Source organism: Leiobunum rupestre, chromosome 11 (assembly GCF_980474605.1).
Source record: "Leiobunum rupestre chromosome 11, qqLeiRupe1.1.hap1, whole genome shotgun sequence".
In the NCBI taxonomy this organism is placed as follows: domain Eukaryota; kingdom Metazoa; phylum Arthropoda; class Arachnida; order Opiliones; family Sclerosomatidae; genus Leiobunum; species Leiobunum rupestre.
In genome coordinates, this window is record NC_143394.1 from 46085816 (window position 1) to 46103193 (window position 17378).

Below are 17378 nucleotides of genomic sequence, written 5' to 3' on the forward strand. Positions count from 1 at the left end.
GAGTAATCGAGGTTGGCCGTATTTTTCGAGCATGCGTAGATGTTGTTACGCCTATCTTTCACGATAGAGGGCCATCTACAATCGTTTTTTTGTCACCAGAAAGCAGTAGCTAACTGAAAACCAGGTAAGAGTGTTTTTATTTACAAACTGAAATGAAGACCCAATTGTAACTTAGTTTAAAATAATAAACTAAATCTTTTATATGTGTTTTTAGAAAGTTCAATATTATCCAATATATCACTGACTTCCACCCTATCCTTGACTAAGTAATTTATTACTTAAATGGAAGAATAAAAACTAAATATAGTTGCCTAAAAATGAGTAACAGAAATTGTCTAAAATACTAAATTATTTATCACAGCAAGTTAACACGAAAGCTTTAGGAATAAATAGATTAGAATATGGTTTAGGATGGAATTTTTATCGCTAGGGAAATTACTAATTATTGTAGGACTTACAACATCATCCTGTTCCATAAGTATGTCTCATTATCTATATATTCAAAAATTAACGAGATATAATTATTTAGTAATGCCATTAATAAACGCACTGTAAAGTTCTATGACGAGCTAACTAGTGCTAATAAAAGTCAAAATTCTAAAACCTTTGCTAGACTCCTACAGCAAAAAGCCTGTGATCAAATGCCCATGGCCTTTTCTTAAGTACCCATGGCCTTTGAATAAGTACCCATGGTCTTTGATCAAGTACCCATGGTCTTTGATCAAGTGCCCATGGTCTTTGACTAAATACATATGACCTTCGACCAAGTGCCCATGGCCTTTGATCAAGTGCCCATGGCCTTTGATCAAGTGCCCATGGCCTTTGATCAAGTGACCTTGGCCTTTGATCAGATATCGCCATGTATATCAACATCCTCCAATCGTCTGTTCAACCTGTCTTCCCCAGTCTCTTCGACGACGGTACCAAACTCATTCTAGTTCTAAGCCTCGCCTCCTCTACAGACTTACTTCAAAAAGATCAGGTTAAAACCTTGGCTGCGTACTTACCTCTAACACTTCAAAATCAAGTGTTCTTCACATCCGTAAGAAATATCTTCCCGCAGGCGATCAGAACGGGAAAATGCGTTCGTGACCTTGGTGTGTTTATTAACGAATGTTAGCTTTTAGTTGCCCACTGTTTTTAAGGTAAGATTTTACTATGAGTGTTAACACCAGTAGAGGGCGCAATTTGGTCATATTAATACATTTTGATATTCCGTAGGGTACACGAAGATACAATTATTATATGTAGACAAAACTAATGAGTTTTTTTATTATATTATAGAGTGTTTAAAATTTAAACGGATTTTCATGTGTTTTTTATAGCATTTTTTAGATTTTAGATCAAAGTAGACGAATATTGGGATATATCGTAGGTTTCATAGGTTTTTGACCTACAAAATCGATTTCGACTATGGTGCTTTATCGTTCTGCGGCTTGTTCTCTTTTATATATAACACATTATCCCACGAAACTATGCACCGTCTCAAGGCCTCTAAGCCAAAAGGACAAGTTGGGTCTGTTACGCTCTCGAGCGATTCGACGGCTGTTCTGTTCAGCGGTAAATGTAGTATCTGTCACGTTCAGAACGCCTCCACAGCCGTTTTGTTAAAGATTATTTCTTTAAGTTAAGCTTATACCAGTTTAGTATTGGGTAGATTATAGCTAGTTAGGTTGGGGTAGGGAGGCGCCGCTCGCCCACAGCGCTCGAGCCAATAAGGGGTACAATTGAAAACATTATTTCAAATTAATATACTTGTATCATATTTGAGAAACAAATTTATCTACAATTATTTTATTATATTGGCGAAAATATTTCCAACTGGAAGCCATTTACAATCTTGGTTTTTGCCAAACAACAATAGCTTAAAAACAACAACATCCACTTCTTGTACAATAAAAGGTACAAGAAGTGGATGTTGTTGTTTTTAAGTTATTTTATGTACAAGTTTTTAACAAGTAACAATACTCTGAAAGTATTGTGCCACAAACTTATTATCCTTGGATGAGTTAATAATGGATATTGCCCAGTGATTGTTAATTTCCGCAGAACAAGCCGCAGAACGATAAAGCACCATAGTCGAAATCGATTTTGTAGGTCAAAAACCAATGAGACCAGCGATATCTCCCAATATTCGTCTACTTTGGCCTAAAATCTAGCAAATGATCAAACAATTGCACGTGCATCACGTGCTCTACGTGCTCAAAACGCCAAAAACCAAATTATTGAGGTACTAATAATATAAATATTAACAAAATCAAGTCTAAAATATTGGTACTCTCGTCAAGTACCCGTTTGTACTCTGAATTTTCATTTTACAGGAAATTGAGAAACAAAAACGCCATCTAGGGGGGGCGACACTCATAGTAAAATCATACCGTTTTAAAAAGAACGGTCACTGGCATACATACTACTATAAAACTCCAAACTTAATTTTCAATGCTTAACACTCTTTGCTCTACGTAGCGTCCCCAGTCTGGTTAACCCATTTCAAGAAAGACATTATCACAATAGATAAAACTATAAACAAGTTTTCCTGAACTAAGAGACAACATTGGACCATAGAACTAGAAATGAGACTAGAACCACGATCGGGTTGGGGGATACGTATCAGCTAGAAGGCCGCCATAAGAGGGGAATCGCGCCTATCTGCGCCATCTATTAAAAAAAACGAAACTAAATATGATCACGTGGCTTAACGTCGTCTGGTTTGTTTACGTTCTTCGATCAGTTTTGGACATTGTAGAGTTGTAAAAAAGACAGATTTATCATTTCAACTACATTATATAGGTTATTTAAACAACTATGAAAATCATTACTTTCACAAGAATATACATTACCGTAAATAACAGTTTTATAAACGTTTTAAATTTGCTGGCCTTGATATAAAATGAGCTTAGAAATCTTATGTCTAATTGCTTTCCCTTTCATTTCCAGGTTTTGCTTTCTCGAAATTTGTTCAGGTGAACTTTGGCATATAACATAATTAGATTTCTAATTAAACTATGGCGATGATGGGTTATCCCCAACTCAACGTTAAACATATGGTCTTGAAGTTCGCTGAAAATGAAAAAACACTTATTTTCTGAGATTAGTATAAAATAATTCCAACGTAATTGTTTAGAATTTTTAATTATCCGCGGATATGCTTATAGACGCGAAAAACGCAAACACAAAAGTACTGTCAATTCGCGACGCTCAGTGGCTCGCAACTTTCAAAATTTCCGCCGTTACCATGGCGACAATGTTTAACGCGCTTGTCAGATGGCGCGGATAGTCGGATTCCACCCTAATGGCAGCTAGGAGCAACAAACACAACACCCCACACAAGGAGAACGCAACCCGTCAAAAGTGGTGCATTTTCTCGCGTACATTTTTCATTGACTAGACGCTTTAGCGCCTGCTGCCATCGGAAGGGAAAAATTCGGAAATTGTCTTCCCCCCGCCCGTAAAACGTTCAGCGTAAAGACTCGTGACGCTCGTCCAATGAAATTCGTACACAACCCTTCGTTAGCGTGTTTAAAGGCTAGCTGCGTTCTCCTTGTGTTTGTTGCTCCTAGATGGCAGCCAATAAAATGTGGAGTGAAAACCCTTCTTTATCCATTTTGGTGACGACAAAAGTAAATTAACCGAAGTTATCAGACTGCTAAACTTCCTATGTTGGAAAATTTTTCCTTATGAAGTTACATTTTGACCTCGAATTTGAAATTTTGCTCCTAGGCCAAAAAAAATCTTTTTGTTTTTTTGAAACCATTTTTTATACATACACAATTCCCAAGTGCAAATATCGCGGCCAGAAAAACGTTTCTTGGCAATAAAACAAATTCCTAGATATAAAGAAAATTAATAAAATCAAATATGTGGCCTCTTAATTATAAATATGTGACCCTTCTCAGAAATGCAGGGGGGCTAAAGCCCACTTCAGCCCACCCTTAGTGCCGCTACTGCCTATCATAGCTACGACAAATAACCAACAAATTTGGTGGCGTCTTAAGTAAAAATCAATGTAGCACGCAGTTCATCCGTTTCACCGACCAAGAAAGTATAACCATCCCCCGAACTAATGAATACGCCGAAATGGGAAAGTTACGGTGGTCGGCGAGATGGTGAGCCTGTCGCCAGGGTGCAAAAGGAATTGAACGAGGACATTAGCCTATCAGGGGGAGCGACTTGGTGGAAGAAGCGCTTACGTGGAGCCATGATCCATTAGCTCCGTTTGGCTCGAATCTGACTTCATTTTTCATCGAGAACAGGCGATGGATCGGCCGGGGGGCTTTCCCCTTACGAGGCTCAAATTTAGGGTTTATGATAGATGGATCCTGCATCCGACCCCTCCCTGGTATATCGTCCTCCTAAACGCGAATTGATAAGCTCTTCCCTAATTCAATCAGACGCCATCCCAAATTATAACCATATTTAAAATGATATAAAAAAGAAAGACAGTTTGAAATGAGATAACATTAATTTTTTAATAAAGAAATACCAAGATCTTTTTATAGAGAAGTCAGTTTACTTTGAGTAGAAAATAAATATCTCTGTGATGTTTTCCGCCATCTATATTAAATATAAGAAATTATTTTGTGGTACAAATATAATTCCTTTATTTTCTTTAGTATTTATAATGATATCCTAATCCAATATTATATAATATATTAAAATTCCCGACTCAAAGTATCGCGACCAGAGAGGAAAATCCATAACCGACCATTCCCGTTCAATCCCTACCATTCCCATTCCCGACTCAAAGTATCGCGACCAGAGAGGAAAATCCATAACCGACCATTCCCGTTCAATCCCTACCATTCCCATTCCCGACTCAAAGTATCGCGATCAGAGGGGAAAATCCATAACCGACCATTCCCGTTCAATCCCTACCATTCCCATTCCCGAATCAAAGTATCGCGATCAGAGGGGAAAATCCATAACCGGCCATTCCCATTCAATCCCTACCATTCCCAATCCCGACTCAAAGTATCGCGACCAGAGGGGAAAATCCATACCCGACCATTCCCGTTCAATCCCTACCATTCCCAATCCCGACTCAAAGTATCGCGACCAGAGGGGAAAATCCATACCCGACCATTCCGGAACACAAAATTACCTTTCCCATCCATACCCTAACCGAAAATAAGATATCAATCTGATCTGCGGCCATTCCCACAATTTACCCACTGTTACCTTTGCAAAATAAATAATCACGAAAGCACTACTCTTGTGACGAAAGCCTTGCAATTCGTTATACGGAAAAGATAGGCCCGTACGCTGACCTCTCCGTTAAAAGGTCCTGTAATAACTTTTCCGCAGCATTACGCAACGGTATGCGATTAATAGTAACGAAACTATAGATAAATATCCACAGATAGTGATTATTAAGTATTCTCATCGTAGCCGCCATTTATTAGTTAGGTATAACAAAGCCGGAAAAAACTTGGCTTTTTAGAACCAAGGCATTCGTTTCTTTCGCGTCATTACTTCTACATCCGAAGGTCAACCGCGGCTAACCTTATAGTTAAGGTAAGGCGGTCACGCGTTCTAAATACATTCGAAGAAGCTTCCCGGTCGATAAAAAAAATGGATAGAGATAGGAAGGAACTTATATAACAGTTTTTTCGGGGTGTGGAGGAGTAGGTGGCCAGAGGCGAAATAACAATCCCGGGTTTGCCCAGTCCGTGGAAGAAGTTATCCCCGTTGACCAATTACTCCGAGCGATGCATGCGGGCCTGAAATCCGATATCCTTTTCCGAACGCCGCTCTAAGCTTTCTACCCAGGCGTTTATATCTCCGAGCACACATACGGACAGTGTTAGCATATAGCCAGATATACGGACCATCTTCCCACAAGTAGCGTGGAAGAATTAGCTTTATTCATAGGATAAATATCTACAGCCATCAGACTTAATTCTGAATTATATTAAACAAGAAATGGTTGACCTTATCCGTATCAATCCTTGAAACTGATAAACCAGGAATTCATATTTACTACTAGGAATGATTAGTATACTTTCCCTACCGTTTTTGCGGAACGGATGTAAGAAATCGGAAAGAGTTTGGCAAATTGCAATAATTTTTTATCCTCTGTTTTTATTAGGTAGTCCGTTAAGTATCTCGACTTTGAATAATTATTAAGTAGGAGGAGGGTAATTGGACAACTCCCGCCCCATAACGTTGCACCGCGTCTCCTGATAGATATGATCCTAGTAACAAGTATTAATTCCTATATAAACCTATATATGGACAATTAACAAAAGAAATTTCACAACGCTTTGGAGGTTTTGCTAGCTAACACGTTCTTGGTGACAAAAGGAAATTTACAGCTCGGGAAACGGATAAACTAACTACCAAAATTTCAAATAACCATAAAAAATTCGGTTAACTGTTTATGGATATTATTCGTGACTTTAATGTGATATAATAATTTTCGGCGATGGATATAAAAGAAATGAACGGAAAATTTCTTATCCGAACGTCGAGCTCTAAGGAAATTACATATTTATACACTTGGAATGTCTAAGGGAGACTATGGATGATTATCATAGAAATAGGCGAGGGGTCGGACATTTACCAAAATCCCGTACACTTTGCCTAAAATCGCAAAATCTTTTAACTCTCGCTATGGTAAATTAACATTGAAATCGCAAAATCACTTCAAAAAGTAATGTTAAAATCGTCAAAATCTCTACGAAATCCCGAAATCCCGTACAAAATAATGGCAAGTGTCCAACCCCTCGGAAATAGGCGTGGTTTACAGGTGAGATTTTCGCTCGCGACGACGGGCAGCCAAAGATTTTAAAAACACGCGTACAGTCTTACATTCGACTTGGATTAAGCTCCACACGTTTCTTCATGCACAGTCGCAGCACGGTGCCAATGGATCCAAGCGTGTATGAATATAGTTTCCTGACGAAAATGAACGACATATTGAATAAGGCAACATCTTCCAACGGTGAAGATCCTTTCGCTTTTTGACATATATCCGTCTTGTCTAGCGCGTGCCTACGAGGCCGAAGTTTTCGCCACTGACCAAACGCCGCCAATTGGGGGTAATGGCTTACTGGCCAAATCCATCTTTCCCGGGACGCGACGCGTCAGCCGCACTTGTCTCTAATGAAGGGGACGGACGCTTATTACCGCCATCTCGCGACGGGGATGCTCCGAAGAAAACTACGCCTCATTTTCCCCAATTTAACAGTAGCGCCGCGAAGGTAACTAACAAGAGTCACGGACATTAATTAAATTTAAAACCAATTCACAATATCCCTGTACACCATGGATAGTAGATTTTAGAGGATCGGTAAAAAGCCTGGTTTTTAGCCCCCGTAAACCAATCACACTAAGGGTTATTTGAAGAAAAAAAACAGTATCGCTAAGAGTGGACGATACTGTTCGAAAAAAGAAAAAAGATAAACACGAAGTACATTTTTACGGCAAAAGGTATTTTTTCACGTTTTTATAGATTAAATATGATATACTAAATATCAGTTGATAGTATTTATTGAATTAAAAAACCAAAATTAAAAATTACTAAATTATAAAGCGCAAAAAATTACGTAACAATATCAACCGCGTTAGATTGCCATTTTGAAATTTTAAGATCACGTGGTACAAACGACCTTGCAAGACTCCCTCGGAGGCTCTCGAGCTGATTGATACTCGGGGAGAAATATTATGCACTGTGGAAGGGTATCGAAAACCTGTCCTCTTAATTTACTGTCCATGATTATAGCAGCGTAAGATGATTATTTACGAAACTGGACACTTTCCCAACCACCCTCTTCATTAAGAACAATATTTCAATAACCCTTTTTTTTAAAAAAAAGGGGGCACTAAGCAATAAAAACCCTCAGAGAAGAACTGTATCTCTATCACCCTTTCTTTAAGAACAATATCCCATTCAACATGTTACTCATCCCGTTTAAAATCCGTAACAACGCTTTCTCAATAGACATGACGATTGATAAAAGCGTAAAAAGTAACACTGCGCTACTAAAACTAGCACCTGATAAAAAGCTATCCAATTTCAGACTTTGTCCGCTTAAGGGCTGATTTTCACTAGGACGAAAACGCGACGCCGGCGAGGGCGGACGCAAAAATATTGTATTAGGCCTATACGGGGATTTTTTGCGTCCAAGCTAACCGTCATGGCATTTTTGGCGTTGTAAAAACAGAAGGGAAAATACCAATCCCCAATAAAAGCTCCAATACGCGGGAAACGTTAATATTATGATAAACCCACAAATAGGCCATAAACGAAATTAAAAATTGAGTTTTGGGCTTGAATCGCAGAAATTGATATAATTTCCAAAAAGGTTGGGGTATTTTCTACCGATTGATACATCATTTACTCTTATAACTCCATCGGTTGAAGAGTTCAGTAGAAGAATGCCAAAATCACAGAAATGGCCGCTATTAAAGTTCTGGGTACCTTGGCCCATAAATCAATATTTTCCAATCAAGAAAATGTTCTGCTCAATAAATTGACATATCATTGACCCTTCTAGACCTAACTGTCAAAGAGATATGAACAACACGGCGGCAACGCAATCGGCGGCATCGGCTACACTGTACGTGAAACCAGTACACACAAATCTCTAGGGATTGTGTGTAAAAAAACATTAAAAAGCGGAAAAACTACGGCATTAACACTTGGTAAAAATTGTTTACGTTGGCGCCAAAAAATGATGAAGGAAATCTCGGTATGCGCGAAATGGAGTGAAGAGGAATGTCTGCGGCAGCTGTTGTAAAGCGCGGGGCAAAACGGTGATTCTTCGCTAGCGTATAGAGTTCTTCCTTACAAAGGACGCCACCTAGTGACATTAGCTGTCACGACTCAATCAGCCCCCGTAGAAAAGAACAGGGAGACTAGGAAATTGGATTCAGGGGTTTGAATAATATATCTCGGGGAGCCGACTACCATCGCGCCCTTTTTTGCCTTCGTACCGAGATACGGAAAAATCTCCGGCGAAAACCGAAAAATACACCTACTTTCGCGTCGGTTTCACTATAGACGACCTTCTAAGTTGGCCTGTCTTTAATAAAGGTGCTAAGCCTTAGAATTAACGTCAGTAAGTACGGTAATCCATCCACGTAAAAGCGAGGTTGTTAAAATTGAGGTTCGCAACGAGAATGGAGTGAAGAAGTAATTCGGTCTCGTTGATCTTGTTCGATTTTCACTGAGCCGCTATCGAGCTAAAGGCGTTTAGGGCTGTTTTTGTAGCGAGCGAATCAGAAATCATAAAGGAAGGGAGCGCTCTAGGTGCGAGTTCTGCTCTCTGGGAAGACAGATTAGAGCCACGCTGCTTTTTTTCTCCCAACGCGGCCATCTGCAGCTACGTCTGGTACTGCCAGAGAGAGCTCTCTCGCAACTTTTCCTACTAAGATGTATTGTGTGTAAAGTGTAGACTGGATGAAGGATTGCTGCTTCTAACATCACACCGTTAGACTCTCTTTCTAGATATCTGCCTTCCCCAAACGAGCCTCCCCTACTATATGGACTTCCCCTTAAGGTCCAGACGCACTTTGACGACGCTAACAAGAAGATCTATCGACTATATTGCCACTATGAGTCGAGGGCTTACGATCAAGTTCGAATTTGTAGGATTCTAGATCGAAAATGACTTTACACGTTGCTCTAATCACGTCGTCACCTTGAGCAAGTCGAAATTGAAGTTTTCATACCTTTATCAAAATGTAGGAATGTCGAATCGTTGCCTACTGTATTATAAAGGCCAGTGCACGGGAAATTTCTTCAATTCGTTTCTAGATTTTTAATTCAACAATTCTAGCTTTTTCGTATACGGTCCCAGTTGCCTACGCAACGGCCAGGTTTCAAATTTTAAGACCCACAGCTAAGTATGACGTTGCATTATAATAAATTTGTGGGGTATTTCTCTTTGTTATTACTTTTTTAATTAAGTTTAGTTTAATTTAAATGGTTTTAATATAAATTGTTATATTGTCAGTTAAGCCTTTCTTTTGGGAGACCTCTTATTAAATAGGCAACGTTCGAATCTTCCTTATCAAAAACGTCGAAATCAAAGAAGTATTTCCAGAAATATTTGCAATTCCGGTACGGTGACCATTTTCCAAGATGGCGGCGAAAACCGGCGTCGGAGGCTTGTGGACTTTTGGGAGGTAGTATACGACCCTAATCCCTTTCGATTCTGAAGTTTTCGGCTATTGCATATTTTTTTTCACTTCTCGGCCCAAATAATGCATATCTACCCTGGACTATGACTCAAATATCAAAATGATCTACGAGGCCGTAGGCACGGTAAACCTTGACTAATTTAAATTTAATTTTTAACGTAATTAAAACTAATTCGATTTGAAGTAACATGTTACACTGAGTAATGCTACAGCCATTGACAGGCTACTAAAGATCAATGTTACCGGACACTAATTGTAAGAGCAATGAAGTAACAAGGTCTTTTTTGTCAATATCAGATGTAATTGCAAGCTAGCGCGTCTCAAAAACATCCTGCTCTATACAAATTACATTTTACTATTTGACTCATAAAAACATCACGTATGACGCGTTTCAAGTTTAAACATTATCATTGGAAGCGTGTGGTCTAAACCTAATGATTCTCGAGATTAATTTTGAATTCATTGAAGACGGAAACTCGTGGCAAATCAATATTATGAATTACTAGACCTGGATCCATTTTTTTGTGGACACTCTGTATGATAAGCACGTACCCAAGGAAATACCAAAAACTTTTACCAAAGGTAATTTAGAAGGATAATGGAAACTGTACCTTCCAGGATGCTCACGTATTAAGTTTGAAAGATATTGAATTTCTATTATATTGTATTGATTATATTACATTACAGTATATTACATTACATTACAATTACATTACATTACAGTACATTACTTTGCATTACAGTATATTACAATACTTTACATTACAGTACATTACTTTACTTTACATTACTTTACATTACAGTACATTACTTTGCATTACATTACATTACAATACATTACATTACAATACATTACATTACAATACATTACATTACAGTACATTACTTTGCATTACATTACATTACATTACCTATTTACCGTATGATAAAAGAAACGTATATTATTTGGAAAAAACTAACAAAAATTCTTTAGAAAATCTTCGTAACACAGTTACTACAAAATTAGAGTTACTAGGCTCTTAAGCTCAGGTCCTATCTGGTATTATCTTTACGTAGTTCTCTTTGAAACTTGCCTCAAGCTGGCTAAGATACGTATTTAATTTTCATAACCTAGATGGCCACTTAACTTTCATATACTTCTGGTACCAGTAAATATTGCAACTTATTATCATTCATATTATTTACACTTGACTTCACTGACGGGCGCTCATTTTAGAGAGGTTTGGAGCTGTCTCTATATTTAGTTATTCATGAGCTCATTTAACCAAGCTTAAATTTCGGTTCTCACCGATCGAGAACTGAAATTTTAGCTTGATTAAATGAGTGGTGGAGAGGAGCGTCTCTTTCGGTCGAAAGTTGAGCGAGCTTTAGAGATGAGCGCTGCACTTAGTCATAGATTGAGACAAGAGCCGAGTTGTCTTTTTCAATCTTAAAATCTGGGCCAACTAAGACGAGCGAGAGTTAGTTTAGCGTGTATTTTGGGCTAATTAATCAACGCTTAATTTTATATTATTTTGTTAGCTCTAGAATTTATTTTGTTGTTTATATAGGTAATATAATGGAATTAGGTTAGGCTTTCAGTGGTTTTAGTTTTCTTTGTTCGTTGACCCCGTTTGATGAGACGAGCGAAATTGATTATATTTTAATTCTTTGAGCTGTGTGGGAGAAAATGAGCGTTGAGAGAGCTGTCGTTTTCCATTCGAACTTGAAATAAGGAAAGAGATGAGCTATCAGAGAACGTGTTTGATAGGAGCGGTTATGAGAGAGATATATGTATTACATAAGGCGTTCTATTGAGATACAAATATTATATATATGAGCTGAGATTGAGTTTTCTATAGACATGATGGCATAGCGGGTAATGGTGGTAACCTTTGAAACATCCTGGGAAATCGAGCTACGACTCCTATAGTCAATATTTCTCTTTCCAAAAAGTCAGTCTTCGAGACTTGATGCAGGAAAAACATTTTCCAATTTTGCGCCAATTCTGAGCAAACAAGAGCTGTATAGTCTAAAAGTGTGTACCGATCATCCAAGCCTGATTGAGATAAACGCTCTGCTTAGATACTATACAAAGGTTTTGTTGAATCCACGTTGCTGTTAAGTGCACTCCAGCTATAGGAGCAACAAACACAAGGAGAACGCAGCTAGCCTTAACACGCTAACGTGTACAAATTTCATTGGACGAACATTTACGCTGAACGTTTTACGGAAAGGGAAAAGACAATTTCGGAACTCTCCCCTTCCGACGACAGTAGGCGCTAAAGCGTCTAACCAATAAAAAATGTACGCAAGAAAATGCACGACCTTTGACGAGTTGCATTCTCCTTGTGTGGGCTGCTGTGTTTGTTGCTCCTAGATGGCAGTGACAAATTTATTTCCCCGCTTACTCGTGTCGGGGGGTTGTGATTCAACCAGTATGCCAAACGATTGACACCAAAGATAATATGAAGTTCGTACCTTAGATTCGAAATAACCAAGGCCGTTTTAACCTTTCCGTAGGCCTTAGGCAAAAATATCTCATTTACCGACTTTTCGGCCCTATTATATTGAATTGTAGGCCCTAGGCACTTTGCCTAGTCTGCCTTATGGATAAGGTGGCCCTGGAAATAACTGGCTGGCGCGTAGTCATTAGCTTTTACCCACTTCCTACCGGAACTCCGAAACAATTAGCTTCGCGCAGCTACCAATCAAAGTTGACCGTGATAAGACAATACAGCCCCTAATAGAGGACGATTTTTCGGAGGCCACGTCCCGTAAGTGGGGAAACGCTTCTTTACAAAACCGTCAATCAGAAAGCTCCCAGAGCTCGAATCTAGGGCACGGAGTATTATATTATCTTTGTTCACACTAACAAGAAGACATCCCCAGCTGTTTCTCCCCGATTTTTCCCAATGACCAATCGTTTGGCCATGGCAACCAAAAATGTTTTTCACAACTCAAGTTTTAATTTATCTACGTAAAATAGCATGGAAAAATCACGGATTGTAAACCCTTTCGATTTGACCGAAATTTTATTGATTTTACCCATTTTTATTGATTTTTCTCAGTTTTATCAATTTTACCCAATTGTTTCGCCAACATTTTAATTTTTTAATTTTTTTAAATAAAAAACATCGTTGATTCAACTTCGTAGACGCTAACCTTTGTTATTCGCAAACACACACCGAACCGAACTTCTGAGACATTTTAAAGTCTAGGCAAAGCTCGCGTTGCTATTCATCGATTTAATTTTCCGCATTTCGTCGCTACAAAGGGGATAGATGGTTCTTTAAAATAATTTCATTTCAATAACTATACAGGTAAGCAATTAAATTAACTATTAAACGAACAAAATCTGGGGAAAAGTAGTAAAACGGTTAAAGGGAATGATAAAATTTATCTTTTTTCAAATAAAACCCATCAATTTTCATAATTAAAATGACAAAAACCCTTTGATGAGAGATCATCAAAATTATTTGTTTTCCAAATGACAAAAGTGCCATTTTTGGTACAAACTGATTCCAAACAAGGGCTCTTCAGAGTCTTCAAGTAGGACTACGGTACTGCACTCCAATTAACTTCCATCTCGTATTTTGCTCATTAAGCGGCGTGGGTGACTTGAATAAAATAAAAATTCTTTAAAATTTTAAGTGACCACCTCGAGCCCATATTTAACTGCAGCTCTAACGATACAACCTGCGAATCTCAGCCCATTAAGACGAAACATGAGTGGTGAGGACAAGAAAAGGAATAAGTATCGCCCCTTAAAATAAGAGAGGCAGATCGTGAAGTTTAGAAGCTGGTCTTTTAATACTGAAAATATACGGAGCTTTTTTGAAGTTGGCCCACTGACCAATAACGTTGGCAAGGTTTCGAACAATATGGCGCCACCCACTGCCAATACAAACGCAAACCAATTTGGAAGGACATTCGAAGATAAATATGCCTCTTTCTAGTAAGATTGCAATTTTTTCTCAATTATAATCTCGAAAATTACGTGTTTTTCGTAAGGAGTTTTTAATTTAAAATGATGTTGTTTATTTAAAAGAAACCACTGGAGCTTTTTTGCTTTATATTTGTTCAAAAAGTACAAATACTGAACCTTGATGGAGTTAAATATGATTAAACTATTAAAGGTGGTTGAACCATTAAAGATCATTAAACTCTTTAAGGTTCCTTAATATTATTAAACTCTTTAGGGTTCTTAAGGATTATTAAACTATTCAAGGTTAATAAAGAGTATTACATTTTTAAAGTTTATTAAACTATTTAAGTTTATTGAAGATTATTGAACTATTCAAACTTATTGAAGATTATTGAACTATTCAAACTTATTGAAGATTATTGAACTATTTAAACTTATTGAATATTATTGAACTAATAAAACTTATTGAATATTATTGAACTAATCAAACTTATTGAAGATTATTGAACTATTCAAACTTATTGAAGATTATTGAACTATTCAAACTTATTGAAGATTACTAATATATTCCAACCTATTGAAGATAATTAAACTATTCTAACTTATGGAAGATAATTAAACTATTCAAACTTATTGAAGATAATTAAACTATTCAAACTTATTGAAGATAATTAAACTATTCAAACTTATTGAAGATAATTAAACTATTCAAACTTATTGAAGATAATTAAACTATTCAAACTTATTAATGATAATTAAACTATTCAAACTTATTGATGATAATTAAACTATTCAAACTTATTGATGATAATTAAACTATTCAAACTTATTGAAGATAATTAAACTTTTCAACGTCAATAATTATTATTAAACTATTCAATGTCATTAAATATTATTAAATTATTCGGTGTTACTATAAATGGTTAAACTCATCACGGTCATTAAATATCGTTAACTTATCACGGTCATTAAATATCGTTAAACTTATCACGGTCATTAAATATCGTTTACCTAATCATGGTCATTAAGTATAGTTAAACTCATCGTATTCATTAAATATCGTTAAACTCATCACGATAATTAAATATCGTTAAACTCATCACGATAATTAAATATCGTTAAACTCATCACGATAATTAAATATCGTTAAACTCATCACGATAATTAAATATCGTTAAACTCATCACGATCATTAAATATCGTTAAACTCATCACGATCATTAAATATCGTGAAAATCATCGTGGTCATTAAATATCGTTAAACTCATCGTGGTCATTAAATATCGTTTACCTAATCACGGTCATTAAGTATAGTTAAACTCATCACGGTCATTAAATATTGTTAAACTCATCATGATCATTAAATATCGTGAAAATCATCGTGGTCATTAAATATCGTTAAACTCATCGTGGTCATTAAATATCGTTAACGTATCACGGTCATAAAATATCTTTATACTCATCACGGTCATTAAATATCGTTAAACGTATCACGGTCATAAAAAATCTTTATACTCATCACGGTCATTAAATATCGGTAAACTATTCAAACGTATTAAAGATTATTAAAAAATTCAAATTTATTGATGATTATTAAACCATTCAAACTTATTGATGAGTATTAAACCATTCAAACTTATTGATGAGTATTAAACCATTCAAACTTATTGATGATTATTAAACCATTCAAACTTATTGATGATTATTAAACCATTCAAACTTATTGTTGATTATTAAACTATTCAGTGATTAAACTATACAAGGATATTAAAGTTCGTTAAACTATTCAAACACATTGAAGATTATTGAACTATTCAAACTTATTGAAGATTATTGAACTATTCAAACTTATTGAAGATTATTGAACTATTCAAACTTATTGAAGATTATTGAACTATTCAAACTTATTGAAGATTATTGAACTATTCAAACTTATTGAAGATTATTGAACTATTCAAACTTATTGATGAGTATTAAACCATTCAAACTTATTGATGATTATTAAACCATTCAAACTTATTGATGATTATTAAACCATTCAAACTTATTGATGATTATTAAAACATTCAAACTTATTGATGATTATTAAACCATTCAAACTTATTGATGATTATTAAACTATTCAGTGATTAAACTATACAAGGATATTAAAGTTCGTTAAACTATTCAAACACATTGAAGATTATTGAACTATTCAAACTTATTGAAGATTATTGAACTATTCAAACTTATTGAAGATTATTGAACTATTCAAACTTATTGAAGATTATTGAACTATTCAAACTTATTGAAGATTATTGAACTATTCAAACTTATTGAAGATTATTGAACTATTCAAACTTATTGATGAGTATTAAACTATTCAAACTTATTGATGAGTATTAAACCATTCAAACTTATTGATGATTATTAAACCATTCAAACTTATTGATGATTATTAAACCATTCAAACTTATTGATGATTATTAAACCATTCAAACTTATTGATGATTATTAAACCATTCAAACTTATTGATGATTATTAAACCATTCAAACTTATTGATGATTATTAAACTATTCAGTGATTAAACTATACAAGGATATTAAAGTTCGTTAAACTATTCAAACACATTGAAGATTATTGAACTATTCAAGGTCATTGGAAATTATTAAACTATTCAAGGTCATTAAAGATTATTAAACTATTCAAGGTCATTAAAGATGATTAAACTATTCAAGATCATTAAAAATTATTAAACTATTCAACGTTATTACATTATAGGGTTACTAAAGATGATTAAACTCATTACGGTAATTAAATATCATGAAACTCTTCACATAAATTATAGTTTATTAAACTATTCAAGGTTATTTAAGATTATTACACTTTTCCAAGTTATTAAAGGTTATTAAATAATGTAGCGAGGAACTTCGAAATTAGCTTTGAAAATAGATTTGAAAAGATCTCAAAAAAGGTCGGGCAGGGATCGAGTCCTTGCAGGCTGAATGTTTTCCCTCTATAAGCCGTACCTAAATGGAGTTGACATTTCCCTCCCTACAAAAATTATCCTAGCTTTCGCAGGGCGGTGGGTGTTATATTTTTCAGATCAATTCGAATCATTTGTCTGTAATAGTAGCAAACGATACGCACTGCTTTGGATATCAGAATAATTATTCTCGTAATGCATCCTCCTACGCGCGCGCTTCGAATGGAACCCGAGACGAAACAATACCTTCCAGTCCCCCCCCCCCTCATATGGCACTTAAACACGTGATTGCCGTCCACGTTAGAGTTTGGACAAGGAAACACATGGTCTCATTTCAATTTGTTTTTGGTCTATAAAA